The sequence below is a fragment of the Humulus lupulus genome, chromosome 1, assembly GCF_963169125.1.
Source record: "Humulus lupulus chromosome 1, drHumLupu1.1, whole genome shotgun sequence".
NCBI lineage: Eukaryota > Viridiplantae > Streptophyta > Magnoliopsida > Rosales > Cannabaceae > Humulus > Humulus lupulus.
The window spans coordinates 167,086,625-167,100,755 of NC_084793.1; positions in this window are offsets into that span (position 1 = coordinate 167,086,625).

The following is a 14,131-nucleotide window of genomic DNA, read 5'->3' on the forward strand; positions in this document are numbered from 1 at the left end:
GAGTGACTTAAGTATGATGCTTATTTGTGTACACTCATTAATGACGACCTCATGTATTTCTGCTTCATGCATCACGTTAATCATGCTCAAGACATGTTCACGCACAAAAACACCTTTCTTCATCTTAGTAGTCATGTAGGTTCTAGTAGCCTCATGTCTTTGATCAGATCGCTGCCCAAACATGGCATGTAGAGATTCCATTATCTCAAAAGCAGTTTCCATGGGTTCATGCTTTGTTCTCAGAACATCATTCATGCTCACAAGCATGTAACTCTTAGCCTTATTGTTGGATTCAATCCAGACATCATATTTGTCCCGAATATTCTTTGGGGCATTGGCAGCGGGCTCTTCAGAGCATTTCTCAGTTAGGACAAATTTATGGTTCTCACAAATTAACATAAGATTTAGATTCGATTTCCGTCTTATAAAATTATCACCACTAAGTTTTTCAAGTGAAAGTAAAGTAGTTATTTGATTGCCACCATTCGATATTACTGGAAGAAATTAAATACAATAATATTACTATTTGAGAAATAACAATAATTTGTAATGTAAATATGATGCATGAGTGCAATCGATTAAAACACATAAACTAACATTTACTATTTCACGATAAAACTACCCAAAAAATAAAGTGTCTCCTTAAGGTCGGTCAAGTTAAATTTAGATAGCTTATAAGACAATCTTATCTTTTTTTATTTAAAACTTAAAAATAACTAATAAATTTTATGTTTTTAAAATAAAGTACCACTGGTTTGGTCAAGATGCAATTATTCACTGCAGAAACTTAATTGCATATATTTAAGTGTAACCCATTATTTTGGAATTCATAACTTAACTTAGAGAGCGTCGCCTTAGGGTCACTCAAGCCTAAAATACATCACTCTTTCCTATCTTCGTAAGAAGTCAACCTTGATATTAATATGTCTAGAAACCTTCCTTAGGGGATGGAAACAAATCCACCTCGAGGCCTTATTCATATCTCACGGAAACAAAGTCGCCTTAGGTCACATTGAGATGTTCACCTTCTCCCACTTACTATTTTAGAAATAATGTATTTTATTAAACTAATCAATTAATTCTAAATTAATTACTAGTTTATTTATAACCCTATGAATGTAATTAATTACAAAATATATTTATTTATAAAAGAGCTTGTTTCCACAATTAATGTGATCTAAATAATTATTCATTACATTCATCTAACTTTCCTAAAACACTTTTTAAATAAACTTGATTATCTTAAGGCCTATAAAAATATATTGCCGTTATTATGGTGCGACTTACCAATTTTTATTTAATTTATGACTTAGTAGTTTACATGCAATTGATTTCTCTGAAACAATTCATATAAACAATTAGGAAAATCCTAAATATTCAAGTTTCTAAAAGATGCATGATTAATGAAAACTGTGTGGGGTTTCATGAATGACATGTAATTGGCTAATGCATGTTCATGTTATCATCAAACATTAGTTAATATTTATTTTAATAAATACAATAAATGATGATCCGAGTACAATTGGGTATTTCTAAATTTACAACCCTTTGAAAAATTAGAAATAAAATTATATAAAAAAAAGTCTTAAGTTGCTTGCAAGACTCCAAGAATGTTCCTCCTCTCTTTTAGGCTTTCTTTATAATTCTTAAAAATTTGTTAGGCCTAACTAACTAATTAGAAACTAACTTTCTAACTAATTTATTTAATTAAAACTAAGTTTTAATTAAATAACCATTTTTGTTATCTTTTTAATTTAGTTGAATTTAAATAATTGAAGAATCATATTAAAGTAATTATTTAAACTTATTAAGATTAAATCTTAATCAACTAAAAGATATTTTATTATTCTAATAAAATAAAATAATATAATTGATCTTTTAAATTCCAACAATTTAAAAATTAATTAAATAAAAGATTTAATCATAGAAATAGGATCATTAGTTTGGGCACCACAGGTTTAGGGTCGGCGGCATGGTGAGCCAAGGGGTCGGCGGCATGGTGAGCCAAGGGCTCGGCAGGGGCAACGCAGGTGGCTGGGGAACCACATGGCACAAGGGCGCAGGCTGGCTGCAGGCGCGCAGAGTCGTGCGTGCGTATAGGCTGGGATGGGTACACGTTGGAGGCAGGGCAGCAGGGCGGAGCATTGGCTAGGGCTGGGAAACACGCACGAGAGTAGGGGCTCGCCTAGGTCCTTGCATGTGCGCATGTGGAGCAGCTGCAGGGCTTGGGCCATGTGCCTCCAAGGTGCATAGATCGGGTGCCTTTTCATTCTTTTTCTTGTGTACAGATTTTCAAATCTCATATTTTAAAAATAAAATTACAAAAAATTCTATGCCATTTATGATTTAAATAAGATCTATCAATTCAAAATCCTAACCCAATTGCACCATATAATTAATAACCCATCATGCAACTATACATTCAAAAAACACATCCATCCATTCAATATATATATATCAACATACATATAGAAAATGCAAGAAACTCACATAACATTTAATATATATGTATAGACTGTTTTGGTACCAATTGTTGTTATTACATTTGAAAATCAGATTGCATAGCTGAATGTGTTCTCTTAAATTTTTTTTATTAATACCAGTTAGGGTCATACATATATAGATGTATTAAAATAAAAAATAAATAGATTTGAGATTACCTCTTGTAGACTATCAAGAGTCCACAAATCTTTTTATTTTTATTTTTATAAATCAACGATCTTCCTATTCTTATTTTGAAAACTCACACCTTGATCTTCCAACCCAATCCTGAAACACACAAATATGTGTGTGGGCACGTAGGATTCAAAAGGTTGATTTTGAACTCACTAGATGTACCAAACACAAGAGATCTAGTGAGGTTTGATAGAGAGAGCATAATGTGAATAGATTTTCAGGTTTAGAAAAATCTATCGCTTTCTTTACTAAGAGAGAGTCTAACTGTCAAAACTTCTGAAAAAGAACTTTGAAACGTATCACTTCTTTTCAGGTTTATAAAGATAATTAACTAATTTAAATAATTTTTATTTTATTTTAAATAAAATTGATGAGTTATAACCTATTTATTTTAAATCATATTTAAAAAGAATTTTTAAATAAACAAATTATTTGAAATTCAAAACTCAAAATTCAAATCACAGAGATAGGAAATATCTCAGTGTGGTGCCACTGACTGTGCAATACAGTGAGTGGCGTGAGCCACATTAGGGTTTTCCCTAATTTTCTCATTTGTTTGTTTAATTAATATTTAAGACAATATATTTATACCAAAATTAACATTAGTTAATTCAAAATTAATTTTTTCTTAAAATATCAGTTTCAAATAAATAAATAAATATCTTATTATAAATAAGATAAATATTAATCTATCTCTATATTAATCCAAAAATGAACAAATTTTATTTTAACATATAGTCTTTTAGAATAAAAAGTATATAGTTAAATAATTAATTAATTCATAATTAATCAATTTCCCATAACTATCACACAATTATTTTCTTGCCCTTAAAAATTAATTAATTTACAATCAAGCTCTTCTCTTTACAAATCTTTCTTTTGACATCCTTACCATTGACAGTGTAGGACCAAGGTGATCTGGGATCTTGGACCTATAATACGAAGCTCCAACAAACTAGATTATTAATTAAACTCTCTAATCTAATAATCTTATCTATTCATTCCACGATTACTCCAATATAAATATGAAATTGTACTCTAAGTATTTATCGAATTATATTTACAAAGTTTTCTCTTGTAGTCCATTGATTTAACCAATAAATGTAGTTTTGTCCTCCATATATTGGTTTGTAAATTAGAGCTGGTCAAGATTACTGTTTACCCTTCTTATTAATTCTTGATCCTTAAGTACTATTAATTCAATAGCGAATAATTAATCTATAATCAAATTATAGATTTGAACTCAATAACAATTCAGATTCAGAATTAACCCTTAAGGGAACCAATATTCGATTTGTTAGGAAAGTATGGATTCCATTATTGTAAATCATGTTCCCAGCCATTCATGATATTGAATCTCCAAAACAAAAGTCATTAGCCTCATTATACTAAGAATCCTTAACGATTGAATCAAAAGATCCAATAAACACAAACAGGAGTTCATGAATACTCAGGATTTAGATTGATCAACAAATGATCATCTATTATGATAAAAATTACATCTTTATGTCAAATGTTAAGTTTATAAAGATAATTAATTATCATCGGTCCTGTCATATATAATATTTATTATATACAACACATTTACTAAGATGTCTATCCACATTAGTAATCTGAATCTAGATCACTTGCATCGTGTATGCTTAGTAAACCGCACTAGTAACCATTAATTAAAGATTCCTTACTTTAATATGTTACTGACTATTTTATCCATTATATATGATCTTAATTCTCTCGTATTAATACAATATCATATTCTCACGAATAATAAGAAATTTTCTTGGTATTATTATATAATTAATTCAAACAATAATTATAACATTAAAATATAATACAATTGTACTTTTTATTTAAATCAATAAAATGTGTTTACATGCTTTTAGGGTGTTAATCCTAACATCCTTCCACTACCAACGGGGAAGGTTGTTGTAACACCCCAAGTTGCTAATAAGGTTTAGGACCTTGATTAGCGTGCCTGGAGGGCAATAAGTGAATTAACATGAAAGTATATGAATTCAAATGAGTATGTGATTAGAATGCATGTTTAGGTGGTATAAATATGCATGTGGATCCCGTTTGCATGATAGGGGTAAATTGGTAATTTTAGCCCGCTTAGGGCATAAATGTGATTTGTACCACGTGAGTGTGGTGATGTTAATGTGATGCACGTGCCGAGACGGTTCTAGAGAGACAGTTAACTTAAAAGTCACAACGAGATTTTATACCTGGCTTGGGAGGAGCCTAGGGGTACTTTGGGAATCTTGTAAATTTGAGAATTAGTGGTTAATGGTTATTGGTGGTTGAGTAACCTGAGTAACCATTTGTAACTGCTGAGAGTAACAAGTTCAGATGGAAAAATGGTAGAATTGTAATATAGGTGAGAGGACAAGAGTGCCCTTGAGGTTTAGTTAGGAGAGAATTTCTAGGGAAGGGTAGAATGGTCAATTGGCTAAGGATAGATAGGTTTGAGCTGAAGGGAAGGATGGTTCACGTATAACACTTGGTCATATGTTGGTTTAAGCTGAAAATTGGAAGAAGAGGCTAGAAAGAAAGGGAAGCAAGAAGGAGGGCTGGAACTTGAAACCTAGGAGGAAATTCAAAGGAGTTTGAGGCAAACAAAACCAGATTTAAGCTAGGGATTTTTCAAAGGTAAGAATTTGTGCTCTGTTTTTGTTAAATTTAAGTTTAAAATTCTCAGAGATTGAGTGTGGGAATTTAAAGAAGATATGGCTGGTTTTACTTGGAAATTCAGTTAGGTTAATCAAGAGGAAAGAGGTTGGAGGCTGGAATTGAGAAGAGTTCAAGCCAGATTCTTGATTGAGGTAAGAGTTCTAACATGTTTAAATTTCGTATCTAATGTGGTTTAAGGTTTTAGAGGCATGATTTATAGTTTTCAAGTTCTGGTTTAAGTCTTGGAAGCCATGGTATAAGTTTCAGGAATTTGAAACTCAAGATTGGATTTTGGGTGTGATTGTGTAATTGAGTTTGATTTTGATGTTTATAGGTTGTTAAAGGGTTCAATTGGGGTTTTAAATTGATTTTGGGGCTTAGGTACTTGTTTGGGTTGAATTGGAGTTGTTTTGGCTCGGGAAAAATGCAGCGGAAAACCTAGAAATCTGGGTTCACGTAGGGGCGCCGCGGCCCTTGATGGGAGTGCCGCGGCCCTAGGCCATTTTTGACAGCCAAATATTGTATTTTTAGGGCTTTTGCCCGGGGACTCAGAGGATGGTTCCAATGCATTGTTTTAGGGAATTAGAGGTCCCGAGAGTACGGGATTGGTCCCGGGAAGTGGTTTTGGGATTGGTTAGTATTAAAAGTGTTTTATATGTGTTGTGACTAGGATTTTGGAGAGGCTCGTGATAGAGGACTGTGCTTGTGACCTTGGTGCATCGGAAAGCTCGGGATACAGGTAAGAAAAACTGTAGCACCAGTAGAGTAGGGCTTGGGCCCATAGTATTGTTGCAGGGCACGGCCCTAAGATGTATCATTGCTAGGATGTAGCTTTAAATGAATTATTATATGTTTGATTGTTGTTTGAGAATGCGAAATGTGGTTATAGCAGAATGAATGGCAAAGGAGCCGGGAACGGTGAAGGGCCAAGAACGGCAGTGGGGCCGGGAATACCACTTAGCACATGGAGTGTTTGTGGTTAGGGTGAGACCCCAATGGATACATGGGATATCCTTACGGTGTAGAACGAGATCCCAGGCTTTGGTAACGCTACTGGGACGGCATGGCCGTATATGTGTGTTTAAATTTTATGGACTATTTGATTAGATATGAGTTATCTGCTATAATGATTGTATGATATGCATATGTTATGTGTTGTATGAGTTTTCTTGCTGGGCTTCGGCTCACGGGTGCTCTGTGTTGCAGGTAAGGGCAAAGAAAAAGTCAACCAGCCATGAGTACGGAGAGCGTGGGGGTGGCGCGTACATGTTTGGCCTGCCCGACTGCTTTGGTTGGGGGCATTTTGAGAAATGGCTGTATTAAACTATGTTTTTGATAATTAGTCATCTGTAAACCTATTTTGAATTGTAAATATTTTACAAACCTCATTTTGGGATCCCGAATGTCAAACTCTTGAATTTTAATGAAATTGAGTACTTTTAAAGATTACAGCATTGACTTCCTGTTTAATCACACTATTGTTCTAAAACCTCGCTTAGCGAGTTAATTGCACTTTATAAATTCACTTAGGAACGACTCTAAGGTAGTAGGGCGTTACAACTTGGTATCAAAGCGAGCCAAGGTTTATTGGTTCTGGAGATTGACCGAACATGTACGCACGCTGCCATTGAAAAGCTCGACTCAGGGTTGATTGGTATGGTTGATTAATATACTTAAATATGTGTTTGAATGCCTTGTTTGCCTGATTAGCTTATAAAGAGCATGATGAATGAAATAACATATGCATGATGCCAGGGCAAGGCCCGTTGTGTGTGTTATATGCTATTTGTATCTTGTTTGGATTGTTGATCTTGGTTTGTTGTTGAGACTGGGAGGTGGAATTGGATTTTGTTATCATGCTTGATGAGCAGTGTCACTGATTGCAGGCATATAGTTGTAATGCCTCGATAATCATCTAGACTCCACAGCAGCAGAGCCGAGGATGACAACCAGGGTCAGGACCCTCCACCTGCTCCATAGAACTGGCAGCAGATATTGGCCGAAATGGAGGCTAGATTACAGAGTACGGAGGAAGAACTTCATCAGATGAGGCAGCAGGCCCCTTCACAGGTCACAGGGTTACCGATTCAGCAGAATGTAGCGCCAGTGCTGGTTCAACCTGTGGTTGAGAACAGGTGGGAACCCTTGTACGAAAGATTCAGGAAGCAGCAACTTCCTACCTTTGAGGGTGGGTCAGCCCACTTCGGGCCGAGCAGTGGATGAATATGATTTCCTTGATCTTAGAATTTATGAGGGTTGAAGGAAATGAAAGGGTAGCCTCTGCTAGCTACATGCTTAGGGCGGATGCCCGCGTCTGGTTGGATTTAGTAAGTCAGCGGAGGAATGTTACAACCATGACTTAGGAAGAATTTAAGAGTATCTTTAATGAGACATACTATAGCATAGCAGTTTGAGCTGCGAAGGTTGATGAGTTTAGCAACCTGACTCAGAACAGGTTATCAGTTACTGAGTATGCCCTGAGATTCGACAGACTGGCAAAGTTTGCGCCAGACTTAGTGCCAACGGATGCGGCAAGGAGAGATAGATTCATACGGGGGTTGAATGTGATGATCGCCCGTGTGTGAATATTACGTTGACTCCAGAGACTACTACTTACGCTCAAGCGATGGATAAGGCCCTTACTGCAGAGAGGGTTGAGGATCAGATATGGAAGGACAGCGCTGTTAGGCGCGATGCCAGGAGGACGATGCGTCCTTTTGTTGGGTCTAGTCGGGATAGTGGCCCCAGTGAGCAGAAAAGAAGGGTTCCAGATTCATTTACTCCTCCTAGTTCTGATAGGAGGGTGCGAGGTTCTGTTGGTGGCCGTCAGGGCAGTGGTGACAACTAGAGGAGTTTTCCAGTGTGTCCTCGGTGTAGACGACGACATCAGGGTGAGTGCCAGATTAGGGCATGTTTTATCTGTGGGAGTGCCAACCATCTAAAGAAAGACTGCCCACAGGCTAAGAAAGAGGGCCAAAGCAGGAAGACAGTCTTGTTCCTGCCAGGGTATTCCCTTTGACTCAGACTGAGGCGGAGGCTAGTCCCTCAGTTGTGACAGGTCAGATCTCTAACGCTGGTTCTTTGTATACTGCATTGATTGATTCCGGGGCTACCCACTTATTTGTATCTGCTAGGGTGATAGACCAGCTTTGTAGACCTAGTATTGTGTATGCTAGGAATTTTCAGACTTTGTTTCCAACAGGTGAACTGGTAGTCTCTAGGAGATGGGTTAGAGCATTACCAGTAGAGATAAATGGTAGAGAATTGTTCGTTGATTTGGTTGAATTGGACATGGATGACTTCGATATGATATTAGGGATGGATTGGTTAACAAGGTATGGAGTGACTATTGATTGCAAGCGGCATATGGTGACTTTTGAACCAGAAGGTGAGATACCTTTTCTGTTTGTGGGGACGGTGAGTGGACCGCGAGTGCCTATGATCTCAGCACTGAAGGCTAGAGACCTGATGCAAGATGGTTGCATAGGATTCCTAGCGAGTGTTGTAGATACCTCTGAGGTGGTGACAGTGGGACCGAATGAAACCAGATTGGTATGTGAGTTTCCAGACTAATTTCTAGCGGACTTGCCGGGGTTGCCGCCACAGCGGGAGAATGAATTCGTCATAGAGTTGGCACCGGGGGTGGAGCCAGTCTCCAGGGCACCCTATAGAATGGCTCCAGCGAAGTTACAGGAATTAAAGATCCAGTTACATGGATGACTTCGATATGATATTAGGGATGGATTGGTTAACAAGGTATGGAGCGACGATTGATTGCAAGCGGCGTATGGTGACTTTTGAACCAGAAGGTGAGGTACCTTTTCTGTTTGTGGGGACGGTGAGTGGACCGCGAGTGCCTATGATCTCAGCACTGAAGGCTAGAGACCTGATGCAGGATGGTTGCATAGGATTCCTAGCGAGTGTTGTAGATACCTCTGAGGTGGTGACAGTGGGACCGAATGAAACCAGATTGGTATGTGAGTTTCCAGACTAATTTCCAGCGGACTTGCCGAGGTTGCCGCCACAGTGGGAGAATGAATTCGTCATAGAGTTGGCACCGGGGGCGGAGCCAGTCTCCAGGGCACCCTATAGAATGGCTCCAGCGGAGTTAAAGGAATTAAAGATCCAGTTACAAGAATTGTTGGATTTGGGGTTTATCAGACCGATTTTCTCGCCATGGGGTGCTCCAGTGCTATTTTTTAAGAAGAAAGATGGGTCGCTTAGGATGTGTATTGATTACAGGGAGTTGAATAAACTGGCCATTAAGAATAAGTATCCACTGCCTAGGATTGATGATTTATTTGATCAGCTACAGGGGAGTACGGCGTTTTCAAAGATCGATCTTCGGTTAGGCTATCATCAGTTGAGAATTAAAGAGGAGGACATACTGAAGACAACTTTTCGGACAAGGTACGAGCATTATGAATTTCTGGTTATGTCCTTTGGATTAACCAACGCCCCAACAGCTTTCATGGATATGATGAATAGAATTTTCAAGGACTATCTGGATAAGTTTGTGATTGTATTTATCGATGATATACTAGTATACTCCCGGTCAGAAACAGAGCATGAACGTCATCTGCGCTTGGTGTTACAGCGATTGAGGGAGCATAAGTTATATGCTAAGTTTAGCAAGTGTGAGTTTTGGTTACCGCAAGTTACATTTCTGGGCCATATCGTTAGTAAGGAGGGGATACTGGTTGACCCAAGAAAGATAGAGGCAGTGAGAGATTGGCCTAAACCGAGCAGTGTTCCTGAGGTCAGAAGTTTTCTTGGGTTGGCAGGATATTACGGACGGTTTGTAGAGGGATTCTCCAGAATTGCTACCCCATTGACAGAGTTAACTAGAAAGAAGACCAAGTACGTGTGGACAGATCAGTGTGAGAATAGCTTCAAGGAGTTGAAGCGGCGATTAATTACTGCACCAGTGTTGAGCCTGCCGACAGACAATGAAAAGTTTGTGGTTTATTGTGACGCTTCCAGACAGGGTTTGGGATGTGTGTTGATGCAAGCTGGGAAAGTGATAGCTTATGCATCAAGGTAGTTAAAGGAGTACGAGCAGAGATATCCCACGCATGATCTGGAATTAGCTGCGGTGGTATTCGCACTTAAGGTTTGGAGGCATTATCTGTATGGTGAAAAGTGCGAGATATATACTGACCACAAGAGTTTAAAGTATTTCTTTACTCAGAAAGACTTGAATATGTGCAAAAGACGGTGGCTAGAATTGGTAAAGGATTATGATTGTGACATCCTGTATCATCCTGGGAAGGCTAATGTGGTGGATGATGCATTGAGCCGGAAAGGCCCAGGATAGTTGTTTAGTTCGAGACAGGTATCAGACAGACTAGCTGAGGAGATGGCCAGAGCAGGTATAGAGTTAGTGGTTGGTAGGTTAGCCAACATAACTCTCTAGTCCATGCTCCTCGAAAGGATTAAGGAAGCACAGGGAAAGGATCCCCAGTTAGTTGAGCATAGAGAGAGTGTCTTAGCTGGAACGACCAAGAGGAAAGAGTGTCTTTCTTACTTGGAAATTCAGTTAGGTTAATCAAGAGGAAAGAGGTTGGAGGCTGGAATTGAGAAGAGTTCAAGCCAGATTCTTGATTGAGGTAAGAGTTCTAACATGTTTAAATTTCGTATCTGATGTGGTTTAAGGTTTTAGAGGCATGATTTCTAGTTTTCAAGCTCTGGTTTAAGTCTTTGAAGACATGGTTTAAGTTTCAGGAATATGAAACTCAAGATTGGATTTTGGGTGTGATTGTGTAATTGAGTTTGATTTTGATGTTTATAGGTTGTTAAAGGGTTCAATTGGGGTTTCAAATTGATTTTGGGGCTTAGGTACTTGTTTGGGTTGAATTGGAGTTGTTTTGGCTTGGGAAAAATGCAAGGGAAAACCCAGAAATCTGGGTTCACGCAGGGGCGCCGCAGCCCTGTTCTTTGGTGCTGCGGCTTAGGCATGCATTAGGATTTCGGGGAAGCTTCTGGGCGCCGCGGCCCTTGATGGGAGTGCCGCGGCCCTAGGCCATTTTTGACAGCCAAATATTGTATTTTTAGGGCTTTTGCCCGAGACTTGGGGGATGGTTCCAATGCATTGTTTTAGGGAATTAGTGTTCCCGAGAGTACGGGATTGGTCCCGGGAAGTGGTTTTGGGATTGGTTAGTATTAAAAGTGTTTTATATGTGTTGTGACTAGGATTTCGGAGAGGCTTGTGATAGAGGACCGTGCTTGTGACCTTGGTGCATCGGAAAGCTCGGGATACAGGTAAGAAAAACTGTAGCACTCGTCGAGTAGGGCTTGGGCCCATAGTATTGTTGCAGGGCGCGGACCTACGATGTATTATTGCTATGATGTAGCTTTAAATGAATTATTATATGTTTGATTGTTGTTTGAGAATGCTAAATGTGGTTATAGCTAAATGAACGACAAAGGAGCCGGGAACGGTGAAGGGCTGAGAATTGCAGTGGGGCCGGGAATACCACTTAGCACATGGAGTGCTTGTGGTTAGGGTGAGAACCCAATGGATACATGGGATATCCTTACGGTGTAGACTGAGATCCCAGGCTTTGGTAACGCTACTGGGATGGCATGGCCGTATATATGTGTGTTTAAATCTTATGGACTGTTTGATTAGATATGAGTTATCTGCTATAATGATTGTATGATATGCATATGTTATGTGCTGTATGAGTTTTCTTGATGGGCTTCGACTCACAGGTGCTCTGTGTTGCAGGTAAGGGCAAAGAGAAAGTCAACCAGCCATGAGTACGGAGAGCGTGGGGGCGGCGCATACATGTTTGGCCTGCCCGACTGCTTTGGTTGGGGGCATTTTGAGAAATGGCTGTATTAAACTATGTTTTTGATAATTAGTCATCTGTAAACCTATTTTGAATCGTAAATATTTTACAAACCTCATTTTGGGATCCCGAATGTCAAACTCTTGAATTTTAATGAAATTAAGTACTTTTAAAGATTGCAGCCTTGACTTCCTGTTTAATCACACTTTTGTTCTAAAACCTCACTTAGCGAGTTAATTGCACTTTAGAAACTCACTTAGTAATGGCTCTAAGGTAGTAGGGCGTTACAGTTGTTTCCTTCCTTCCATGTTCTTATCTTGCGTATGTGGTGAAAGGTACGTCAGAATTTGCTTGTGCCATGCAGTTGAGCACTTCTAGCATTTTTTACACCATTTCCTCTAACTTTTGGTTTTTAGGCGTTGCAAATCTATCTCTCTCTCTCATTGGTTCGAGTTATGATCTCCTCATTGACTCGGGAGTCCAATTGTTGTGGGTTTTGTTCCCCAAGAATCACCATTATCATGAGCTCTCGTGGTTTGGTAGATGTCCTAAGGGAGGTGTTGTAACATTCCCTGGCTTCTCTTTGTTCGCCTTTCAAGCTTGCCACTCCTCCAGGGGTGGGGAACTTAATGGATAGGTGATAAATGGATGTCACTGCCTTTGATTCTCTCAGGGAAGGTCTCTCTAATACCACATTAAAATTTGAGGCACAATTGACTACAATGAAAATTTGTGTAATAGTGGTTTGTCTACGTTGTCTCCCTTGGTGAGGGCTAACTTGATTGTTCCCAAACTTTGTACCGAGTCCCCAGTGATTCCATATGGGGAGGTGCTACATGGTTTCTGATTTTTGATGCCCAACCCAATCTTCTCTAAGGTTCGGCGATATAAGATATCTATCGAACTACCATTTTCCACTAGGGCCCGGTGTATTCTCATAATGGCAAGGTTGGATGGTCAGCACCAGGGGATCGTTGTGAGGGAAGTGCACGCCTCAGGTATCTTCCTCTGTGCAAGTTATCGAATCGTTTTCCTCTTTAAAGCTCTTTGGGGGGATGTTATGTTATGCTCATTGTGCAAGAAGGTGGGCTTCTCTTGGCCTCTTGGGTGTATCGATCTCTTCTTTTTCTCGAATCTTCTCTGAATCTAGCACCTCTGAATATTTTTCTAACTTCCCCTTGCTCCTCTGGGGCTCATTCTTGAGCTCATGGCGAGGCTGGTCTCGGGTTCTCCCTTCTAACTGTAACATCTCGTGTTTAGGGCATTGGTTAAAACCCTAGTTCGGGTATTTTAATTCCCTTTATTATGTATTATGTCAGGTGAACATTTTATGTTAAAAGATGTTGTGATGTGTGAATGCTTTCCGTGTTGTGTTAAGTGCAGTTTTTTTTTTAGAAATTGAGACCTTTGGTCATGGACTGGGTCAAAATTCCTACTTCGGTAAAAAACTCGGATTAATTAAATAAGAAATACTATGGCATAAAAATAATATCTTTTCCTGACACTGAGACTTTATAATCGAGCCAATAAATTTAAGAAAAATATATTGAGGATTTAATTCCAATCGACCGGGTTTAAGAATAAAAATTCTTGCTTGAGCCTCTAAGGGTATTTTGGTCAATTTGTGTAAATTACCAAAATTATGTGTTATGTGACAAAATTTAATTTTGGTCACATTTATTTAATTAATTTTAGCTTGGGATGTTTAAAAACTATAGGGTAAAAATTTGGTTAAATTTGGAAAGTGAAATTACCAAAAGCCCCTTGAGTGAATTAGAAGTGAGTTAAAAGAGGCAAGGGCATTTTAGTCATTTCCAAAGGAGGAGAGAGGATATGATGGGCAGCTAGGCTATGCCCTAGTGTACTCAAGTGTCTATGACTCCCACCCTAGAAAGAGTAAGAGGCTACCTCACCCATTGGCTAAACCTCCAAACATTCCCTTCTTACATATCCAATCATTATTTTTCTTCTAATTTCCTTTTTCCCCAAGA